Below are 24,545 nucleotides of genomic sequence, written 5' to 3'. Positions count from 1 at the left end.
ATGATCCCATCTCCTTTAAATTCCTACATAGGCCATGTGACATGATTTAGCAATTAATTTGAAAGTATTTTTCACCACTGACTTTTCACCAAACAGACATATTCCTTAGTAGTTATTTTATTAACCTTTTCCCCCTCATAACTATCACCCTGCTTCTCACAAGTGATTAGCAATACTTAGTAATTTATTCATTGATATTTTTCACGGAGAATTGTTTTAATATTATTTTAATCTTTTTTCACTTTTCAAAATATAGAAAAATTTACATTTAAGAAAGAGATATTCAGATTTGCATAGCCTACATATCATATTGCATACTCTGTTGCCAATATGTATAAAATTATTTTACAACAGGGCTAATAGCATAAGCATATTACATGGGTCACTTATAGTTAATATAGTTCTTTCTCATTATTCACAGATTTTGTTTTTGTGAATTAGCCTCTTCATTAAAACTTATTTGTAACCTCCAAATCCATACTCATGGCATTTTCACAGTCTTTCATGGACACACATAGAGTAGGAAATAATCTGAGTCACCCAAACACACACATTCCCAACTGAGATCGAACAAGGAGACATTTGCAACAACATGGATGAAACTTGAGGGCATTATACTAAGTGAAATAACTAAAAAAGAAAAAATAAATAAATACTATATGATTTTACTTATATGTGGAATCTAAAAACAAAAACACCAGCTCATGGAGAATACACTGTTGGTAATCCAAGGCAAGTTGGAGGAGAAGGGGTGAGTAAAATGGGTGAAGAAGCAAAATCAGTCAGAGAAAGACAAATACCATACAATTTCACTCACACGTGGAATTTTTTAAAGAATATTTATTTATTCATGAGAGACAGAGAGAGAGAGAGAGAGGCAGAGACATAGGCAGAGGGAGAAGTAGGCTCCATGCAGGGAGCCTGATGTAGGACTGATCCCCGGATTCCAGGATCATGCCCTGAGTGGAAGGCTGACACTTAACTGCTGAGCCATCCAGGCGTCCCTCATACATGGAATTTAAGAAACAAAACAGATGAACACGGTGGTGGTGGGGGGAGAGAGGCAAAACATAAAACAGACTCTTAACTATATAGAACAAATTGAGAGATGCTGGAGGGGAGGTGGGCTGTGGGATGGGTGAAATTGGTGGTGGGGATGAAGGAGGGCACCTGTCATGATGAGCACCAAGTGATGTATAAAATTGTTGAATCACCATACTGTACACCTGACACTAATAAAATACTGTATGTTAACTAATTATAATTAAAATAAAAACTAAAAAAAAAACAACACAGCAAACAAACAAGAGGGTCAAAAAATCAAAACAAAACAAGGAAACATGGCTTTCTTGGTTCAGCTCTCACACTGAAAACAGGTGTCCTTTTCAGTCTATTCAGTATTGTTTTTTTTTTTTTTTTTTTTTTTTTTTTTTGCATTTTTGTGCTTTCTGTTGGGGCTTTCTCTGTTTAAGCTGGCTCCTGAACATAGGGCTAAAGTGCCCTCTAGTGTTCCTAAGCATGAGAAAGCTGTGATGTGCCCTGTGGGGAAAATAGGCACATTAGATAAGCTTTATTCAGACATGAGTTAAATGTTGTCATCCCTAAGTTCAATATTAATGAACCAACAATTTATATTGAATAAGATACTTTCAAAAAAACACACATAAAATAGGTAATATTGATCAGTTAATGAAAGTATTGTAACCAGATGCCCACAGGAACCTAACCCTGTATTTCTTCTAGGAGCAATAGTATAGTATTGGCTAATTTAGAATTTGCAGTGACTGTATAGAACAAATTTATTGTGAAGAATGAGAACTGACTGTAGTTAGTGTCTTACCTTTACATTAAAGAAAATGTATAACAAAAAGAAAAGAAAATGTATGAAACTACCTCAGTGAAAGAAATGGAAGGAAAAGGCACTGACCTAAGTAACCGTAAAATGTGTGAAGTCCCTGAGAGTGAAGGCAAAGAAACTTCACCTAACCGTACTCTAGTTGATTAAGTTGTTTCCCATGACATATGGGTTAAGACTTGAGATCCTGCTATTCATGTATATTGCAAGTAAAAAAATAAGTAAATGTATGGCAGATGAGGGAACCAGGTATTTCACAGTAGGAGTGGAAATTTATAAATATGCAAGGGAGGAGGTTAGAATGAACCATGTAGTAATGGATTAGGGTTGGAGACATTAGTATAAACTCATGTTTAGTTTAATAGAGTTAATGATGGTCACATTTAGAAATATTTATAAATATATGTATATACATGGGTTAGCATACACATATATATTTTCTTGCTTTGACAGCTGAGAAGGCCTGATACCCCAGTAGGAGCATAACTAGAGGCCAGATCCTAATACTCTTCTCCAGCAAAAAGGAACTAGCTTCCTAGGATAAGTGATTGGTTCTAAGAGATATATTTTCCCAGAAAAGAAAATATACCATAAGGGTTTATAGAATCTTAGGGATCCAGAAAGTGAGGAGGTGTTCAATAAAAAAAAAAAAAAAAAAAAAAACTGATAGGAATATGTCGAAGGGGCATTGGAGCCAACTAAAAGAGCTCCCAGTGGCCAAAGCTTAAACAACTTGAACAAAGAAATTAATGAAATAAAGTAATATTGGATTGTAGCCCAAAGTACAAAATAAATATACATGAATCCATACAAACATAAATGACTGAATAAGAAGATGAAGGAGAAGAGATAAATCTCCTTTACCTAAAAATTCCAAATAATTTAGATATTCTGTCTACAAGGAGAGGGAGCATAAATGTCTACTCTCTAAGTGTAAGTGGTGCATAGTGACTTCCTTCGAAAGAGTTTAGTAAAGGAAAATGGGGGGAAAATAACCCTACAGGGGAGGAAAACTGACCGTCACCACCTCAGCCAGTCAATATCAGCCATGACTAATCATGCTGATAGTATATTCTCATGCCACAGTGTGATAGAAATAGCACTGTACCTCTGTGCTCTTCCTCCCAAATACAACCCCATCTACTCATGAGATAATTTTCAGTAGAGAGATGTCCTACAAAATACTTGACCAGTACTCCTCAAAACCATCAAGGTCATCAAAAACAAGGAAAATATGAGAAGCTGTCACAGCTAACAAGAGCTTAAGGAGACATGGCAACTAAAAGTAACATGGCGTCTGTGCAGAAACAAAACTGAGGACACCGTAAGCCACAAACACGGCCAAATGTCCTCTTTTCCTAACATGAGTGATTGTTGATTCTTAACTAATCACGGCTTTAGTCTTTATCCTTTCCCTCTATCTCCTAGATTGAAAAAAAAAAAAGTCTTTAATGTACTCAAGCCTATATTTAGCCTACTTTCTGCCAGCACCCAAAGCAGAGCAAGCCTCCTGCTTTCTTAATAAACCTTCCTTCAATTTATTTAACAGAAATCAACCAGTCTCTTCTTAAACTTCCTCGGTGAGATGTCCTATCATCACCCACAATGTTCCTTACTGTAATACTAAGAAACCAAATTTTGTTTGACTATAGCTATGTTCCTGGAGGCCATGGTCTGGTGGGCATTGACCAAATGAGACACACGAGGGCCAGGGCCATAACACAAGATTACAGGCTGTGTTACGCAGTTTCAGCTTAATCCTGTAAGCAAAGGGGAGACTGACAGAAGAATTTTATACGTGGAATAATATGCCTGAGGCTGCATTTAAATTGTCACGATTAACACATAAACAATGATTGGGAGCCATAAAAGAGTGTACCACCATCCAAGCCTGGATCGAAGGACAAAGTAAGAATGGAGGGGAAAGTGATGGATTGGAAAAATGTTTAGTAGGCAAAATCTATAGTCTGTAGTAATTGGTAGTGAGAATACAGTGGGAATAAACCCTCAGTCAAGGATATTGATTACTGGTTGACCACATTATTATCTCACAATTGATTGTCTCTATAGAGGTGCCCACACTGCAGACTGGTATAGGAATGGCAGCAAGAGAACAGAATGGATAAGGCACTCACGATTAATGATTTGGATTCAAATACAAGGCAGATGGCTATTTCCACACTTAAAATTCTACCATGGTAATATAGTACCAGTGTTCTTAGATTAGAGGCATTTTGAATTCAAGGGATGTACAGTATATGCTTGATCAAAAGGGACAAAAATAAAAAACTGTATATTTGATTTTTTTTTGCTTACAAGAAAGACCAAGAGTTGACAGTCTCCCTGAGAAAACAAAAATGCCCTCTGATGAAATAAAGATAACCTCAGAATATTATCAGTTCCACCTGAATGAAAACTTCACAAGGGCAGGCAGTGTGCCTGTCATGTCTATCATGCTATTCTTAACACTCATCATCATTCCCCCTGGTATATAATAAGTGCTCAGGGATTAGTTAATTAGTAGAGAACATGGCCCTAACAGAGCCCAACGACACCAAGGACTGGTTGTAGAAAGAGCTCTTTAACAAAGCAGCAGCATGGACGCCTGGGTGGTTCAGCAGTTGAGTGTCTGCCTCTGGCTCAGGTCTTGATCCCAGGGTCCTGGGATCGAGTCCCGCATCGGGCTCCCTGCATGGAACCTGCTTCTCCCTCTGCCTGTGTCTCTGCCTCTCTCTCTGTATCTCTCATGAATAAATAAACAAAATCTTTAAAAAGAAAAACAGAGCAGCACATGAAATAGAAAGCTACCTGCAGACCTAAAACATGAAAGTCAGAGAGCAGCAGCAGAAGAACCAGGTTGAGCGAGCACAACAATTTATGCTAAAAGGGAGTGTTCTTACCTTGGGTTCCCAGGCAGAAGAGATGCAAGGCTGCAACAGCTCAGAGAAGAGTAAGGAGAGGAGATCTGTGTCTATAGATTTTTGGTGAGGATAATAGAGTCATCATACAGGGTACAGTACTGGGCACTGGGTGTTGAATGAGCTGCAATAATTTCTCCATCCAAAACAGGTGTGGCCAGGAAGGTGAGGCATTATTGGCTGGGATGTGTTCACACTGTCATTCCATCCCTAATCTAGATTCTGGCAAATACGATGAGATTATGTAAAACACAGGACGGAGAAATCTGAGAGAGCCCTTTACAAAATCATAGGGCAAATGGAGAGACAATGACAGTGGAGTAAGAGGAAAAGCAATGACACCCAAAGTTAAGAAAGTCCAGTTGGAATAACAGCCAGGACTCAGTGAAAATGGAGTGCTGGTCAAAATTAAACCCAAGCAGTTCTGTGTAAGTATTCCTCTATATCTAATGTAACTGCCAAATACATACATTTTTCATTTATCTGTAATATAAATAACCTTCGATTAACTTAAAAGTGAAAACATGTGGTTAAAGTCTTAAAAAATACTTTTCATTTTAATAAGAAATATCTAAATTTGAATAGACTCTAGCCAGGGCAACCTCAGAAGTCCAAGCAATAAATGTATATGGTGCATCTCCTCCTCCCAAACCCACAAACTATCTTACATAATGAAAAATTATACACACGTATTCTAAAATAAGTTCGCTGAGGCTGACTTTTTATTCTTTCCCTCCTTCCCTCTCTTTCTCTTCTGTGCATCACTTTGTGACTCTTTTTCTGCTGATCCTAAAATGTGTTTGGTCTGTCAGCATGATATCTCTCCACTGACCTGCTAACTGCTAGACTACAAAGGCAGAGGTGAGTTTTCCTTAATGCTTTTTTCTTTCTTTCCTTTTCTTTCTTTCTTTCTTTCTTTCTTTCTTTCTTTCTTTCTTTCTTTCTTTCTTTCTCTCTTTCTTTCTTTTTTTTGACACTCACCATGCAGAGAGGACAAACAAGACTGGATTCCCAAAAATTAGTTATAATGAAATTTAATATGTAAAATGATATAAAATAAAATGACAATTTTGGGAGGTGCCTGGGTGGCCCAGTCAGTTAAGCTTCTGCCTTTGGCTCAGGTCATGATCCCAGGGTCCTGGGATCAACCCCAGATGGTTGGACTCTCTGCTCAGAAGGGAGTCTGCTTCTCCCTCTCCCTCTGCCTACTGCTCCTCTGCTAGTGCTCTCTCTGTCAAATAAATAAATAAAATCTTTTTAAAAAAATGACAGTTTTTGTAGATAATTAAGAAAGCTACAATTTCAGTCAGCAACCAATTAGCTGACCACTAAGCAAAGAGTGCTTGATTTTTAATCTGGTAGGACATTTCTGTTTTCACATGGACATCATCTGGCATATTTAGAGACCCATGGCTTACGCAAAATAAACTGGAGCTGCTTCCCAGCAACATCATTTTAAATGAATGTAATGTGTCCAAAAATTTAACATTATTAAACACTCTACTAATTTGTCTGTTAGGTTTTTTGCATCAGTTTAATTTTTTCTCTAGCCCAAGTCAGTCCATGCCTTTCCTTACAAAAGTTTACTAAATATTGCTTATTTGTTGCATGGCTGCAAGTGAAATGTAATCCTTTGAAACAAACAAAAAACAAAGAAAAACCAAAATAAGCAAAAGGTTTATCTGAGAACAAAGAATTCCTTCATCGGAACTAATGAAAGCTCATGTTACCATGAATATGATAATTTTTTATCATAGAATACTTTGAAATAGAATTTTCAAAGTGATAGATGTAGAAGAATCAACAGGATACATGACTGTGGGTGGCAGGCTCTTCGTAGTGCCAGGCTAAATCTTTTCCTGATGTGCGTGTGTGAATGCAGCCGTGTGTACATATTGGCGTGAACTTCCATCCAATGTGCTGGAGGGTAAGTAAAGGTTAGCAGTTATTAGACATTTTCAACTAAAGAAATGGAGGCATGGTGACAGTTCACAAAAATCTAAATTAAGTATGGATCTCATTGACTGTTTTGCTAAAAACTTTATACTTACACATGGTACTACATGCCATCTATTATAGGCAAATACAGGAATTGTGCATTTCTGTAGAGTATTTAATTTTGGCAAGACCATAGATCCACTGAGAATTTGATAAAAATCTATGGACACCATCCCTAGAAATTTACAGTTAAACCTGACTCTAGCATGGACTTTCAAAGAGTTCATATAGGAAGAGGCCATTGTACATACCCCAATTTCCATCAATCTCATACTTTAAAATCCGTTTCTAAAAAATGTGTTGATGGCAAGTGGGATAATAGGGAAAGCCCTCTGACCAGGGCAATGAGAAGAGTAGATCCCTCCAGACCTAGACTGTAGGGAAACAACGCTGTGTTGACTCTTCTCTAAGAGAAATACTGTAGGACAAGTGGAATGAGGGGAACCAAGCCATGAATATGCTGATTGCGCTGCAGAGGGAGTTTACCTCTCAAGCCATTTAGTTAATTGGATGTTAACTGAGAGAGATATTTTAGTGACTTCTACTCAGTATAATTAACAATGAGAGACATTCTAAATCAGGCTCTGAGAGAAAAGAAAAAAAAAAAACTTGGAAGGAAAAATAAAAAAGATAACATTTTTCGAATAAGGTGAAGAAAACTGAAAAGAATGCTGGCCGACCTTATCAGAAATAAAGGATTTGCGCAGTCCAGTGTCGTTAATAAAACCAAAATTACGAATGAACGTAACTTGAAACATTAGCATGCATATTCTTTCTGAGATGGGGAAGAAGATACTTGATAGTTTTAAAATGATTTAGGAGGAAATTTACCATTCTGCAGAGCTAGTTTTGGCTGGAGACCCTAATCGAAAAGAATATAGATAGCCTTGCCTAGTTAATAAACCGTTAATGGAAAAGAGTAGCGAATAGCTTAACTGACCTTCTGGATCTTGTCAGGATCCTGTCAAGGAGGTGACAGTAGAAGAGTGACAGAGAATCGGTGACTAAATGACAATGGCTGGTGAGACTGATGTTAATGAAATACATCTTTGAGAAACTGATACAGAACAGATGTGCTTAGAGTTTTTACGCAACACTTGGAATTCTATTGCGCTATTTGCTCATCTGCAGTTGTCAGTATGTCCAGGTGCTTGCAAATCTAGCAAGGGGAGAAAGAGCAATGTGTATGCGCATGGAGGGTGAGGGTCCCTCCCATCTGCCCTGCTCTCCATCACCCACATTACCTCCCTCCAAAACCGGAAAGCCTCTGTGGACCTTACTAGTGAATAGTATGTCATTTTTGCCACACTTGCCAATGCTGTCACTTGATCAGTGTCCTAAGCATATCCTTATTTTGGTGTTTTATTTTAACAATTTTTTAAATTTATTTATTTGAGAAAGAAAGAGTGCGCATGCGTCCTATGAGTAAGGAGGGGTTTAAGGGGAGGGAGAAAGAACCTGAAGTAGACTTGACTCATTTTAAAGTAGATAGACAGGGTCTATCACATGACCTTGAGATCACAACTGGAGCTGAAATCAAGGGTCAGAGACGTAACTGACTGAGCCAGACACCCTTTCTATTTTGGTGTTGAACATTTCTAGGTGCAGATACCCCCTGAGTTCATACAAATATATACGTAGTATTGAGTGATAGAATTCCTTTATTATTTCATTTATGTAAATTGTATTGTTTTTATTTTGTTACTATTTTTATATTATGTCAAATATATAATTATAATATACAACATATATACAACATAATTACATTATAATACATATAAACAGCAAAGATTTGGCAAAAGTTATATTGCAGGATGGCTTGATCACAGCGAAGTTTAAAATTTTGATAGTCAAAATAATTAAGTGCTCAGCATTACAGACTAACTAACTGTTTTTTCCCTCCAAATTCATATGTTTAGCCCCTGATCCCCAGTGTGATGGCATAGGACTAGGGCACCTTTGACAGGTAATAACTAGGTCATAATGGTGAAGCCCTCATGTGGGATTAGGGCTTTTTAAGAAGAGAAGGAAACAGATTTTGTTCTTTCTCCCCCCACATGAGGGTACAGTAAGGCTTTCATCTGTAACCAGGAAGAGACCCTGTACCAGAACCTGACCATGCTGGCAGGAAGTCTAGTGACTGTATGTCTGGAAGTCTAGACACTTCTAGCCTCCAATCCAATACTGTAAAAAAAAAAAAAAAAAAAAAAAATTTCCATTGTTTAATCCACCAGCCTGGATTTCTGCTATTGCCACTCACACTGACTAAAAAACTCAGATGAAAGTCAAGAAGTAAAAAGATACTGTGGTGTCACTGAAATGGCCTTCTCAAAGACAGATGTAGTTCGAGCATTTCTTAGTGCTCTTATTGTGTTATGAAGGGCTCTAAGACCTTCTTTCAGGTCTTATTGACTCTTCCTTGTAAACAATTCTAACTTTTGGGTTTTTAACAATTTTTAAAACTGTTGCTTTTAGATATCAGTCTTAGAGCTCAGCCTAGATACCTGCATATAGTAACCACTACGTTTGCTGAATTATAATAAACAATCTCATTATTTCCCATGCTATAAGAAATCAATGTTTTGTATTTCTTACTCATGTTGATAACTTACCTTCACCAGTAAGACCTATTCAAGTCCATTAATCACCAAGGGGCTGGAGAGAGGCTAACAGAGTGTTCCCAAAGCTGGTGCTAGTTTTAGGTGAGGCATCAGGAAGGATGCCAGTCAGCCCCTGTGTGACATCTGCAAATCCACAACAGTCCCAGCACCAAAACCACATTTACTACCAAGTCTTCTCCCAAGCCTCATGGGCCATTTAATTCTATCCACAACTCTTTGGTCACTTGTCAGAATTGCAGCCACTTCTTTTTCTTAACTCGTCCTTCTCTTGTACCATACAGTTTCCTCTCTCCTCTGATATTTTCTATCCCCACCCAACACAAATCTGCCCTCAGAATATAAAGTCAGCAAATTTCCCTCACATCTTCATTTCTTTTCACAGAATGTTCCCATTCCCCAGTCCTTGTGGGTACCTACATTCTCCTCCAGGACCTAGCACTCCTAGGATTTTCTAAGGCCTGATACTCCAACCTCAGTTCCCACTGTCTCAGCACATGGAGAGGAAAGAAAACAAGAGCAGATGAATCAGAACTCTCACAGTATCATTCTTCATTTTCCAATCTCATAGGGAAACTCCCCATCTTTTACCCCTGGTACCCAGCTATATCAGCTTCTACCCACTGTTAGCAACCAGGTAGAAAATTCTACTTTATTTTTTGAGACTTTTGTTCTTAGTTCAAAGTCTTCACCTACATTATAATTCTATTCATTGTAATCACTGACCCATCAATAGATTTCCTTCTATTTGAGTTCCCAAGGTCATAGATACAGCATATAAAAGATTAGATGTCTCAAAAAATTCTATGTGTGGAAAGGTAGAAAGCAAGTTATCTATTAGTTTTCTCTTCCATATGCTTCCTTGATTTCTCTTGTCCTTTCCAATAATTTTAAATCTTTCAACCATTTATGTGATTTTCTCTTAACACCATGTACTTTGTCCACATTTTTGTAAGGAGTAGCAAGCAAAACTAGCCCTTATGTCCTGAAGCTTTCCTTCCTTCCTTCCATCTTTCCTAAACTATTGCAAAAGAGAACTTAAGGCAATTGATAATAATATTAAGTTTAATGACATAAGATTAAAGAAGCAAAGTATTTGTGGCAGTGGAAAATTAGAGTTTGAGTATTAAACAGGAATTGTAATAGAACAAAACCTTTTGTACAAATTTTTAAAATGAGATCAGTAGTAAAAGCAAATGGAGAAGAATAATCTCCAATAATCCCCCATTCATTTATATAAATATGAATTCCCCAGACAATTTATGAAAAATGAAGGGTCCTTGGAGATAATGAGGCAGTAGGCCTTTGATGGGTCTCACAAATCTGCAGTTTTGTTTTGTTTGTTTGCCACCAATACCCAAAATGGTTATTAGCAATTGATCCTTGAACCCCGAATTAAAAAACACTGATCCAACATAATAAATAGGCTGCTTATTCTTTGGGAAAACTTTCACAAATTTATTTCTCACACACAGTTTTGAATAAAAATTGGCTGCAGAGAACATAAAATCATCATTTCTGATAAGTTTCTGGAGAACCAACATTCTTTTTGATTGATTAATACTGAAATCAATGGAAAAAATAAAGCTTTCCTCTTTTTAGTCATATTTTACAATAAAATGAAATACCTAATCAAAATAGGTACCTGGAAAGAAAAAGATTTTAGAGTGAGGGCAAAACTTTTTTCAGAAAACAACTTGGATTATCCCAAAACAAAACAAATGATTCTAAAAAAATTGTCTATGAATTTAAAAAAAAAAAAAGGTGGATGAAATGATGGAATCTCTCAAATTTCAGCAGCTTCTTTGCAAAGATTTTTAGCCAGGACAACTCATAGAAAAGGTGTCACTAACTATCCATAAAAAATGTATGTTTAAATACATATATATAGTTAGTATATATAGTTTTATATATATTATATCTTTCATAATAATATATCCAAATCATATACATACATTAAAAATAATTATATATAAAATTTAATAAAAAAATTTAAATCCCTACAGTATTTTGATAACATTTAAAGAAAAAGGGAAATAAAATCTGATTCATCTCTCATTTATGAAATAAATTGGCCTGCTTATGTTGTTGCCTTAAACGCTGATGCATTTCAGTTGCGATCATCTTGGTTTTAATATTGTTGACATGAAAACATTCTCATATTTTCCTGACAGTTACATATACCAGACTATATTAACATGTTCAATATCACTGCCCATTTGTTTTCTGTTTGTTTCATTCCTTTTTCTTCTTAACCATCCTTATTCTTCTCATTGTGTGCAGGATTCTTCTTACACTTTGGCCATCTGAACAAATGCCAAAAACATTTAAATTGCCTGTGCCCTCAGCTTAGCTCTGCCATCACTATAACCATCAAACTAGGTATTTTTAAGAGGAGCTTGCTCCTGTTAGCCATTGCCACATACAAACATCCCCAAACTTTGTGACAGTAACTGATATAATAAGCTCTCACAAATTAGATGCCACAGTGGGGGTGGCTTGTCATTGTTACAGTCAGATGCCTTAGGGAGGGGAAGGATGACCAATGGCTGAGGGCAAGAATCAGACAGAGGCTTTTTCTCTCACCTGTCCTGTACTGGGCCACGGTCACCCAAAACACCTGCACTCGCAGCAAGGTTACCTCAGAGATGTTTGACTTGTTCCATGGTGGTTCAGGGTTCTAGGGATGAGTGTTCCAGCAAACAGGGTAGAAGCTGTAAAGTCCCTATGACCTAGCTTTGGGACTTTACAAAGTGTCACTTCTTTAAAACCACAGTGCAATATAACAGGTTAACTATGTGCCGGGAGAAAAACAAATCATGTCTAAAGATAAGGGAGGTGGAAAAAATGGATACAATAGTAATAGCTAAGGATGCCTGGATGGCTCAGCAGTTGAGCATCTGCCTTCAGCCCAGGGTGGGATCCTGGGGTTCTGGAATCAAGTCCCACATCAGGCTCCCTGCATGGAGCCTGCTTCTCCCTCTGCCTGTGTCTCTGCCCCTCTCTCTGTGTCTCTCCTGAATAAAAAAAATCTAAAAAAAAAATTAAAAAGAAGAAAAATAATTAAGTCTTGTACATATTTTAGGTTTTATTTTTATAAAGTACTTAAAATACACAGGCAAGTATGTATAATAATAAACTGCAAAATAATGTATATAATAATGTCTAGTCTCTGCCCAGCAGGGAGCCTGATGTGGGGTTGGAACCCGGGACCCTGAGACACTTAACCAAATGAACCACCCAGGTGCCCCCAGAGACACTTTTTAAAATCCTAGAACAGAATAGAGTTGAAGCATCCTGTATAAATTTCTTAATCGCATTTGTCTTCTTACCTCCCCAGAATTAACAACTACAACTGATTTGGAGTCTATTACTACATATTTCCAAATGCTATTATTATACAAATATATAGCCATAAAAATACATAGTAATTCTTTGTAGTGTTTTAAACTTTCTATACACAAAAACAGATTGAGCAATTGCTCTGTACCAGATGCTGTTCTAAATATTTTACATTTTTAATTTAGGTAAGATAATAATTTCCTATGGACAGAAAACACCACACACACACACCCTTTTATTCTACCGAGGAGAAAAATAAATCAGGCAAAGACACATTTGCAAACAACTGTGAAGGTCTGAGATTTTATCCCACTTACAGGCCAATAAGTTAGGCTGCCGAAGATTCGGGGATACTCGCAGAAGACAGGAGACTCTTAGGTCAAATGAAATATAATTTATTGCTCATAGCAACAGCAGGAGCCAGAGTATCAACATTTATTGCTCTGGCTCCCCAAACCCACTTACCACAGGGCTTCAGCAGGAGGGTTAGATGAGATCTGCACATGCAGTGGATTGCTTTATAGAAGAGGGACAGCAAGCTTAGGGGACCTTTAATAATGTGTTGTAAGCATGCCTGTTCTTTGCTCCAGCAGGAGACACTACCTCTATCTTCAAAGAGTGTTTACCATACAAATATTCTTGAAAAGATAATTGTAAACAAAGTGCGGTCAGTGCTTCACTCACAAGACCTGCAGAAATGTATGACCCATGGAGATTTGTTTCACAGCAAGATAAAGTAACTTGCTCAAGGCACATGACTATAAGGATTATTAAAGAGTTTGAAACAAGCAAGTGACTCCAGAACCCATGCCCCTAACTGTTGTGTTATCCAACATCTTCACCGGCAGATAAGAATTTCTGCTTCTCATTAATTAGAAGGATTAATGTCCTTCTAATTTCTTGAAGGACATTAATATGTCCTTTTTAAAAAAATCTTCTATGGGTGTGAAATGATACTCTGATTGGTAAAATTAGTGATGAGTTTGAGCATAATGTGTTTATTGGTCATTTAGTTTACTGTAAATTGTTTATAGCTTTTGCAATTGACTGCTATTAGCTTTTTTCTTTTTTTTTTAGATTTTATTTATTTATTTATTTATTTATTTATTTATTTATTTATCCATGAGGGACACACAGAGAGAGGCAGAGACATAGGGAGAGGAGAAGCAGACTCCCTGTGGGGAGCTCAATGCAGGCGGGATCATGACCCGAGCCAAAGGCAGATGCTCAACCACTGAGCCAACCAGTTGTCCCTCTATTTTTTTTTTCCCCTTTGATTTATAGAAACTTTTGTAAATTCTGGATTACAGAACCTCATTGGTCATGTGCTTTGGAAATATTTTTTCATCTGTAGCGTGTCCTTTTATTTATAGGATCTTATATTGCATAAATACAAATAAATATGAAAAAACTTTTTATTTTAGGCAAATAATCAGTGTTTTCCTCTGTGACTTGTGCTTTCTCTTTTTATACAAATCACTTTAAAGAAATATTTTATTTCATTAGGTCTATAAACTTATAGATATTTCTTATAACTATTTAAAATTTTTGCTTTCCAAAAGTAGGTCTTCAGTCCTTAGTGATCTCTGTAAGGGATAACTGTTCTGTTATGTATATTAAATATTTACTTTAAATTATTCAAAGTTTTACACACCATGAATGACATCTTATCTCTGTTAGCAGCTGTCAGTCTTAGCTCAAAAATAGAAAAGAAGAAAAAGAAAAAGGACCTCTAGGATAACCTCTAAGCCTCAAACAGAGTTTCTAAACATATTTTTTGAGCTATTAAGACTTATATCCCCAGGGGAGTAGTAAGCATGATTATACAGTAAGAAGAGTAACTGGAAAGTTAGATAAAAGTAAATAGTTACAATGTAGAGTTTTATGATTCTTGTTGTACCTATAGGGCAATCTTTTAAAACAAACAAGAAAATAAAGCTAATTCATTTAAAACCCATTCACATGTCAAAATAAGTGTGAGAGTTCTAGTGTGATACTGATTGCAAATGTCATAGTTTTTCTATACTCATGCTGTTTAATCACTTCATCAAAAGAAATTAATACTCAACAGCAATTATATGTCTAAAAAACTGAAAATTTATCTATCACCAAATCTTTTCACTTTCTTTTCCCCTCACAAATTTTCAGCTAGAGAAGACAGCGTGGCACATGCTAACCTTTTCATTTTGATTTGTTTGGACTTGACTCTTAATCTAACATTTCAGAAACGCATGCTATTCTTTTTTTCTTACAAGCTAATCATCTACATTGAATATAAGTGCTTATAAAACAGTGGGCATCAACTAATTATAGACCGATCTGGCTATATATGACATAATTTATTCCTGCACTTTTTCTCTTATGGAGTAGCATACTAACTTCAGCTTTTGCTTTTTAGAAGGAAAGAAAAACAGTGACCGTCACATAAAACACCATCATATAAAACAACCTGAAATTGGAACCATTATGCTTGAGATGTTTTGCTTTTTCAAATGTAAGAATAGCAGTAAAAATATACAACCTTATTAGTTTGAGTCTGGAAAATCTATACCTAGCTGTACAGATTAAAGGTGGCTTTAATTTTTATATTCATACTTTTTTTTACTATTTTTCCAGATTTTATACAGTTATTTATATTATTTCAGTAAGAGTGGTAATATTCATAGAGAAAGTACATTTAGTTTGAAAAATAAATGTTGATTAATTGATTTACCATCTATGGAGATATATGTGGAGAGAGATAACATTCAATAGTGATGTGATTTAACATAGAAAAAAATAACAGTTGCCCTAAATTAATCTACAAATTCCATACTGTCACAGTTCAAATTTCAGCTGGAAAACATATTGCTCCATATAAAATACATGCAAAAAAAGTCTATAAAAAGTGAATTCAACCCAAAAATAAAAAATGAAAAGAGTAACAGAGATACATTCTTTATACTAGATAGTAAGCCATAATGGAAAGACCAAGTGATAGAGATATTAGAGAATACCACAGAAAGAAACAAATGGAATTTTTATTTTTTAGAAAAGGAAAAAAATAAAAAAAAGGAAAGGAAAAAATAGTAGAAGGACTTCACTTAAGAGTAGATCAGGTTTATTTAAAAAGATCTCCAAAGCACAGAATCTAGGGCAAAAGAAAAAGATTTGATATTATCAAAATTAAGGATTTCTGTTCAACCATAAAGTTTAAAAAGACACTAAAAATAAGAGAAAATATTTTCAACATCTAAAAATGGTGAGATTAATATCTAAAAAATACCACTCCCTCCTCCTTCCAAGAAATACCCAAGAGAATTATAGGAAATTAGTAGAAAATAGGAGTAGAAAGATAAATAGAAATTTCACAGAACAACTAAACAGGGAGCAAAGTAAGTAAAGAGATCTTAAATCTCATCCATCATCAGAGTAATAAACAGTAAACAATGAAAAAGTATATTATGTCTATAAAGTAGAAAATTAATATTATCTAGTGTTGGCAACAATACAGATGGTCAATAATCCCTGTGCAGTAAAAATAGACACATAGAAAATGGAACAGAATAGAAAACCCAGATATAAACTCACAAGTACTTCATCAACTAACCTTCAACAAAGCAGGAAAGAATATCCAATGGAAAAAAGACAGTCTCTTCAGCAAATGATGTTGGGAAAACTGGACAGCCACATGCAGAAGAATGAAACTGGACCAGTTTCATACGGCACACACAAAAATAAATTCAAAATGGATTAAAGACCTAAATATGAGACCTGAAACTATAAAAAATCCTAGAAGAGAATGCTGGCAGTAACTTCTTTGACATTGGCTGTAGCAACTTTTTTCTAGATTTATCTCCTGAGGCAAGGGAAACAAAAGCAAAAATAAACTATTGGGACTTCATCAAAATAAAGAGCTTCTGTGTAACGAAGGAAACAATCAACAAAATTAGGTGGCAACCTTTGGAATAGGAGAAAATATTTGCAAATAACATATCTGGTAAAGGGTTAGTACCCCAAATATATAAAGAACTTATAAAACTCAACGCCCAAAAAACAAATAATCCAATTAAAAAATAATTAGAAGACATGAACTGACATTTCTCTAAAGAAGACATACAGATGGCCAACAGACATGTGAAAAGATCCTCTGCATCATTTACCATAGGGAAATGCAAAACAAAACAATGAAATATCACCTCACACCTGTCAGAATGATTAAAATCAACAACACGAGAAACAACGGGTGTTGGTGAGGATGTGGAGCAAAAGGAATCCTCTTGCCCTGTTGGTGAAAATGCAAACTAGTGCAGTCACTATGGAAAATAGTATGGAGGTTTTTCAAAAAGTTAAAAATAGAACTACCCTACAATTCAGCAATCACACTACTATTTACCCAAAGAATAAAAAACACTAATTCAAAGGAATTTCTGCATCCCTATGCTTATAGCAGCACTATCTACAATAGCCAAGACATGGAAGCCGCCCAGGTGTCCAATGATCAGTGAATGGATAAAGATGTGAGATATACATATATATATACATATATATATACATATATACATATATATACCTATACATATATACACATATACACATATGTGTACATACATAATGGAAAATTATTCAACCACATAAAAGAATGTAATCTCACCATTTGAAATGACATGGATATAGCTGAGAGTAAAATAAGTTAGAGGAAAGCAAATAGTATATGATTTCACTCATATAAGGAATTTAAGAAACAATACAAATGAGCAGAGGGAAAAAAAATGAGAGCGAGAAGACAGAACTCTTAATAATAGAGAACAAACTGATGGTTACCAGAGGGGAGGTGGATGGGGGAATGGGTGAAATAGGTGACGAGGATTAAGAAGGGCATTTGCTGTGATGAGCGCTGGGTGTTGTATAGAAGTAGTGAATCACCATATTGTACACCTGAAACTAATATTACACTATGCATTAACTAACTGGAATTAAAATAAAAACTTTTAACAAGAAGAATTCCTGGGCAGTAACTGAGGGTATAAATTGGTATAGATATTCTGCAAGGCAATGTGGAAGATTATACTGAAATTAAATGTAAGTGCATCCTAAGACTCTGAGGTGTATATTGTGTGTACACAACCAAAGAATCTTCTTCCTAGGATCGGGATGGGAACCTGTGCTGTGAGGATTTATTCCAATAGTCCATCCGGTGGATGTAGCCTGAGATGATTTACTATAGCTTGAGCATGGCACCGACCCCAGCCAAGGCATTAAATATTTGACTTAATGATGTTGCTTTGTAACCATGAGACTGAAGACGTCTGGAGTAACTTAGTTCACCAGCATTGTTATTGGTATTAGAGAGATTTAAGGATTTGAACAGAGTCTCCGTGAAGTATTCCCTTGGAGAGCTTTGCGGTTAAATCTGATTAGGTAGTTGCTTTATTCATCTCTTATTGACTGGATTGTATTATCATGGTTTATATTTCTGTTTGTTGCAAAGAAGAGCTCATGAATGCTCTATTCCATGTGTTTGTATATACTGTGAAATATGTCTATCACCAAGAACTTTTGTAGGATTAGTTCCACTGCCTTCTCACATTGAATGTTGTTGCAGAGATTTTTCTTCTTTTTATGTGATTTGTTTTTTGGCCCGCATACCCCTGTAGAAATCTTTAAAGTCCGTAAAAATCAACAAGGTATATGTATCAGTGCTGAATGCACCTCAGTCAACTGTTTATAATACCTAATAGGAGAAAAGGCTTTTTTTTTTTTCCGTAAACTTTAATCCACTTTCCAATATTTCCTTTGGAGACTAGTTATGCTTACTCCAATCTTCTTTTTCTTCCACAATTATTATTTCCTCCATTTCATTTTGCTTAATTTTCTCATGTCTATACTGAGTGTCCCTGTTTTCAGCATTGTTCATTCTTTATTCAGATTCCAAATTGACTCTATGATTCTGTTTTTCCATTTATTCTAACATATTCCAGGTCATTTTTCATCTCTTTCTAGGCCTTGATCCTCTTCTTTTAGTCTTTATCGCCAGATTTCTGGTAGGCAGGCCCTGAAGAACATAAGGGTGGAAATCCATTGTAAGTATCTGGTGTCCATTTGGACTGGTCACCAACCCCTGTTAATTGCTTGCCATCCTTCTCATTTGCTTGGTTTAAAAATTATCCTGGTGCATGACTTTCATCTCTGTTTTGGTTGTCATGTTCATCTCCTTTTTTTGTTTGTTTCAGTTTTTCTTAGGTCCATGGCTAGTTGTTTTGTGGTTATTGGTCATTTTGTAGTGCAGGTTTCTCAAGTCATTTTTTGGTTGACAGTATTGGAGAAAATGGTAAGTTGACCTGGTTGTTAGTAAGACCTTATACTTTACAAGTCCTATATACCATGATCTAATATTCACTTCTACTTAGAGGACAACTTTTTAGCATTGGAACTGATTAATACCTACACCTAGTTTTCTGCCTTCAACCTGCCAAGTTGATAAGGAAGTTTCCTTCCTAAACCTCTTTCCCTGTGCTGTCCTCTGATATGACAGTGTTAACTGGAGAACTCCCACATGCTTACCATGGACGATGGAGAAAGCAACTATTTTGAATCTGTTCCATATTGTTTATCATTCTGACCATGTACTGATATTATATTTAATTCTCTTCTTAATTTCAAGAAACATGACCTGAGTAGGAGGGCTAAGGTTCCTGTTAGGGATACCTATTTTTTCTGCCTAAGTAGCATCCATTTCCCATTCTTCTAAGATTGTGTACTGCTAAAAGATACATTCAAGTCCTGACCTGCTTGTACATGCCTTATTTGAAAATAGGGTCTTGGCAGATGTAATCAAGGCAAAATTAAGTCATCAGACTAAGGTGGCTCCTAATCCAATATGACCAATGTCCTATAAGATACAAAGAGATGCAGACTGAGACATACAGAGATAATACCATGTTATGACAGAGGCAAATATTGGAGTGATGTGTATATAAGTTAAGGAACACCAAAGAATGCCAGGAGCACTGAAAGCTAAGAGAAAGGCAGGGAACAGATCTTCTCCTAGTGTCTTCAGAGAGATTTTGAACTTCTAGTCTCAATAACTGCAAGGTAATAAATTACCACTTTTTAAAGTTACCTAGCTTGGTGATTTTTTATGCTATCCCTAGGAAATTAATACAGAGAGCAACATGCTAACTGGACAACTACCAACCTGCTATTCACATGCAACTTTTATGGTTTAAAAACTGTCTATGCTTCCTTTGCTTGGCAATTCATCAAGAATAGGAAACTATTCCATGAATTATTTTATAAATAATTATTAGAAAGAAATGTATATTATTTATACATATTAGATTGAAGATAGTGACCAAAATGTTATTTACAATAAATCCATAGAGCAGTCCCATCATGAAACTCTTAATCTTGGGGCCATGAGTTTGAGCCCTATATTGGTAAAGATGACTTAAAAATAAAATCTTAAAAATAATTAAAAAAGAAAAACAAAAAATAAAATCCATTGAGACATAAGCTTGTATTTCATTCATTATTGCTAGGTGACTTTATATTCTATTTCACTGCCATTTATTACTTAAAATATTTCCATGCAAATTTGGTTGCATAATTCCTTTGTTTTCAAAAACATTAAATGTTTTCTTAAGCAGACGTTATTATATAAACTTGTTCCAACTAAAGAAGAATTTGGAGAAAGGATATAGGAAATTCACACAGAACCCAAGAACAAGAAGTAAAACTGGGCTTTCCATAGGAAGAGACCCAGGAAGTAGAAAAACAATAACTACAACATATTTTCTTTTAATTTCGCTCTTAATTTTTCCTGTGAGGTTGAATGTTCTATCACTCCTGCTTTCCTTGCTTCCCTGCTTCACTCTTGCACATTAGAGTTCTCTGCTTATTCAGTCATTTGCACACTGTTTTTAGTGGCCACCCCAAAACTGCCATCTCAACTCCTGAGTCTGCTTGAACTTAACAGGCTTTTTCCAGAACTTTGAACTCAGTATCTATGCTCTAAATCAAAATTCCTGGTAGAGAGAAACTGATAGGATCGGTGTAAGTTAGGGATGCCTGGGTGGCTCAGCTGTTGGGCACTTGCCTTTGACTCAGGGCATGATCCCAGAGTCCTGGGATCAAGTCCCACATTGGGCCCCCTGCATGGAGCCTGCTTGTCCCTCTGCTTGTGTCTCTGCCTCTCTCTCCATGACTCTCGTAAATAAATACATAAAATTCTAAAAAAAAAAAAAAAAAAAAAGAATTGGTGTAAGTTAGATACCAATCTCTGATCGTACAAACTATGGTCAAAGGCCTGAGTTTATATGGAACATAGGGCTGTGAACTCTAAGATTATGGGAAATATAGGGTCTTTAAGAAAGGAGCGTGAGAACAAGAAAGGAATGTTCAGTATTTCTAACACAAAATCTTCTTTTTTAAAAATGATTTATTTATTAATGAGAAAGAGAGCAAGCATGCAAGCAGAAAAAGGGGCAGAGGAAGAGGGAGAGAGAGAATCCTCAAGCAGATTCCCCACACAAAGCAGAGCTCATCTCAGGACCCTGAGATCATGATGTTGAGGGCTGATATCAAGAGTTGGCCACTTAACTAATTTAGTCACCCAGGCACCTCTACCACAAAATCTTAAAGCTTTATAGATTTCAAAGGTGATTGCTTTATTAAAAGCTCATTATGATCAACTTATTCTACTTTTTATTTTTTTCATTTTAATTTTTAAAAAAATTAGTTTCAAATTTGATTTAAGTATCAAAATCTAGGTAATGCTTCATAACTGTTTGAATTGGTAACTATAGTCATGCAACATAGTTAAAAAAAAAAGTAAATGTGATTTGAAACTAGAAAATCTTAAGACCAAGCCCACTGTGACTCCTCAGTCACAACATCCTGGGCAAGTCATGCAAACTCTTTCACCCTCACATTGTTATCTATAAAATGCAGATAAAAATAAAAAAATATATATACTTAAGTGGTAAATGTGAAGACCAAAAAAAGGTTCGTGTATAGGTAAGGACCTCAAAAAAGTGTAAGTGCTAAAAAGCTGAAAACAATGTCACGTTACTTTGTTGGAACTCCCATAACAATATACATATAGCTCTGTATTTGATGCTTGGATGCCACCTGTCCATTGACCAATGCCTATCTCTGTTATAACGGTCTTTCTCCTACTATCATGTACTAAATTGTTTTAGTTGCATGTAACAACAATAACAACAAAAGATTCTTGCTAAGTGAAAGTATGGAAAGGAACTATATTTAAATAAAAACTTAAAAAATATATAGGATCCAAGTCTTAACCAAGTACCAGGATGAGCAGGACCCACGCTGGCACTGGGGATCTTGGCAGGTTCAAGGAACTTCCACTGGAGAGTACGTACTATGGCCATATACACTTGAGACTATCACTCTGTTCAATAGTTCCACATTTCTTCAAGAGAAAACTGGATTTACCTATGTTGGCTAAAATGTCTAACTCAAGCCTGTCAGCATCCCATGATCAAAAAAATATATAGTTCTTGAGGCTCCATCTTGATACTGATAGCAGGTTCAAGAAGGCAAAATTAGTATGAGATAGGGCATCATCACAAGAAATATCTGCTATAATTGAACGGCAAATGCTTTTATCAATCAGTTATATAAATGCTATTTTCCCTATAGCCAATGCTCATTTTTTCTATCTTGAATTTTGATTTAACATGGATAATTTGCCTGCATATGTAGGTAAAACCATATCTTTTCCCCCTGATTCTATATGTTCTCTCATCACTGTATCTTTTTGTAGATACAGTGCATGGTTTAATTCTATTGTATATTTATTGATCACATTTTTTTTTGTCTCAGCCTACACATGCCTGCTCCAACTCAAGTTCAAGCAACAAACCAAGCACTAAGAAATGTCTCTGAAACCCAAATTCAAATTCCTGGGAGAGCTGAGAAAGATTCTGATTTGATCCAACCTGGTCGCAATGTCTATTCAGCTATGACTGGGAGACAAGTCACAATGCCAGCTACCTACTCAGCAGTGCTGCTGGAGCTGTCCTAGGGTGGGTGGATGGGGGGTCAGAGTAGGAGTTGCAGGTGATTATTTTCCTTTAAGAAAGGAATGAGCTGGGCAGACACACAGAAGGTATAGATGATTAGCTCTAACCCATCCATTGAATACCAGAAATATTTATAGACATCTTCATCTGTATATACCATGAACACTTTAAATAGAGTATATCCAAGAGTGAGTTCATCATCTGTACCTCAACCTCTGGTCCTCCATATTTGTACTGAATGCATTGCCATTCTTCTGATTTGTCCCCCTTTTTTTTTTTTACACTATGACAATCTATTTTAACTTATTGTCTCTATTAACCCAATCACCACTTCCAATCATTTAACAGGTAAGTCATTTTTACATATACAGTGCCTCTCAATTCTGTTTGCTCCTTCATTTACCTATTGATACCACTCTGTTTCAGATTCTTATTACCCAACCAGTATATGCAACATTATATGTAAAGAAAAAAATCTTTGTCTCCAGTATCTGTTCTTTACATCCTATCCACAAACTGATGTCAGAAAAAGTTATTCCCCAAAGATCAGCCTCTAGCTCAGAAATATTCAATGTTTGAAGAATTCCAAAGGCAATATTTAAAATAATACCTGGAATGTGTTCCTATCTGACTTCTTTGATCCCAAACTGCCTCCTCTCCATGTAGGAAAAATATGACCTTTAATGCATTCTCTGTTCTGATGACTTATCAATGCATGTAGGACTTCCTCTAGATAAACTGGACCTCTTCTCTTTCTTGCTACCACTATTTTGCTCATATCATTGTTTTACCAGAGAATTCTAGCTTGCTATCCAGACTGATCAGAATTTTATGGATCAGTTTAGAAAAAAAAAAAAAAAAAAACAAGATAAGCAACAAACAAAAACAAACAAATGAAACTCCTTTGCTTAAATATCCCTTTTCTTGTACCCTCCTTACCACAAAATATGGAAATAATCTTTTTTAAAAAATCATCTATCTTAATATAAACAGTCAGTACAAATTTTCTGTATCTTTCCTATATTACATGTCACATTCTGATATTGATATGTTTCCAATGTTTTTCATCATACTTTTCCCTCCTCTCCATCAAAAGAGAGAGAGAGAGAGAAAAAAGAAAGGAGGGAAGAAAAGAGAAAAAGAGGTAGGATTATAAACTCCTTGAAGAAATTCCTTGAGGGCTCTGAGTCATTTTTCCTTTCCTCCAGACCACCAAAATACACAGAGAGTATAAATAAGGGCCTTATTTATACACAAAATACACAGAGAGTATAAATAAGGGTCCTTATAATATTAAGATGGAATAGTGTTCAGGAGCGCCCACAGATTATTTGAACCCTGCTTTGGCTCTCTCTCTCATAAAGAATTCATACATGCAATGCATAATAGAGAAAATAAGTTCCTACCCTCCAATAGAAAAACAAACAAACAAACAAAACAAAACAAAAAACAGAGCCAGGGCCTCATTTGGATACAAGATTGCATTTTCAAAAGCCAAATGACACTATAGTCATAACTAAAAAGCAAGTCAGTGATTGTGACCTAATTTGGATTCTTTACTCTGATCACTTATTTCTGCAACTTCCCTTTTCTCTACATATTAGCAGGTGAGTGTCAGACACACAATAAAGAGAGGCAGGGAAGCTGAGGTTCAGAAGTGCTCCCATCTCTCACCCATAGGACATAGTTTCCTCCATTTCTGGTAAGATTTAATAAATATTAAGAGCTAAAAATTAATTTGGAATTCAGATGATATAATTTGTAGCCTTCTAGTGGTAATCAT

The 24,545-nt window shown here is 35.8% G+C and overlaps 1 pseudogene; it reads right to left on the bottom strand.

Annotated features, from left to right (window-relative positions):
- The window catches only part of LOC125754325 (tigger transposable element-derived protein 1-like), a 177,628-nt pseudogene extending 155,520 nt beyond the window's left edge, over nt 1-22,108 (bottom strand).
- Between the last annotated feature and the right edge of the window lie 2,437 nt (nt 22,109-24,545).

The sequence above is a fragment of the Canis lupus genome, chromosome 34 (genome assembly GCF_003254725.2).
Source record: "Canis lupus dingo isolate Sandy chromosome 34, ASM325472v2, whole genome shotgun sequence".
NCBI lineage: Eukaryota > Metazoa > Chordata > Mammalia > Carnivora > Canidae > Canis > Canis lupus.
Note: the sequence above shows the minus strand (reverse complement) of the source record. Positions and strands in the feature narration are given on the sequence as shown.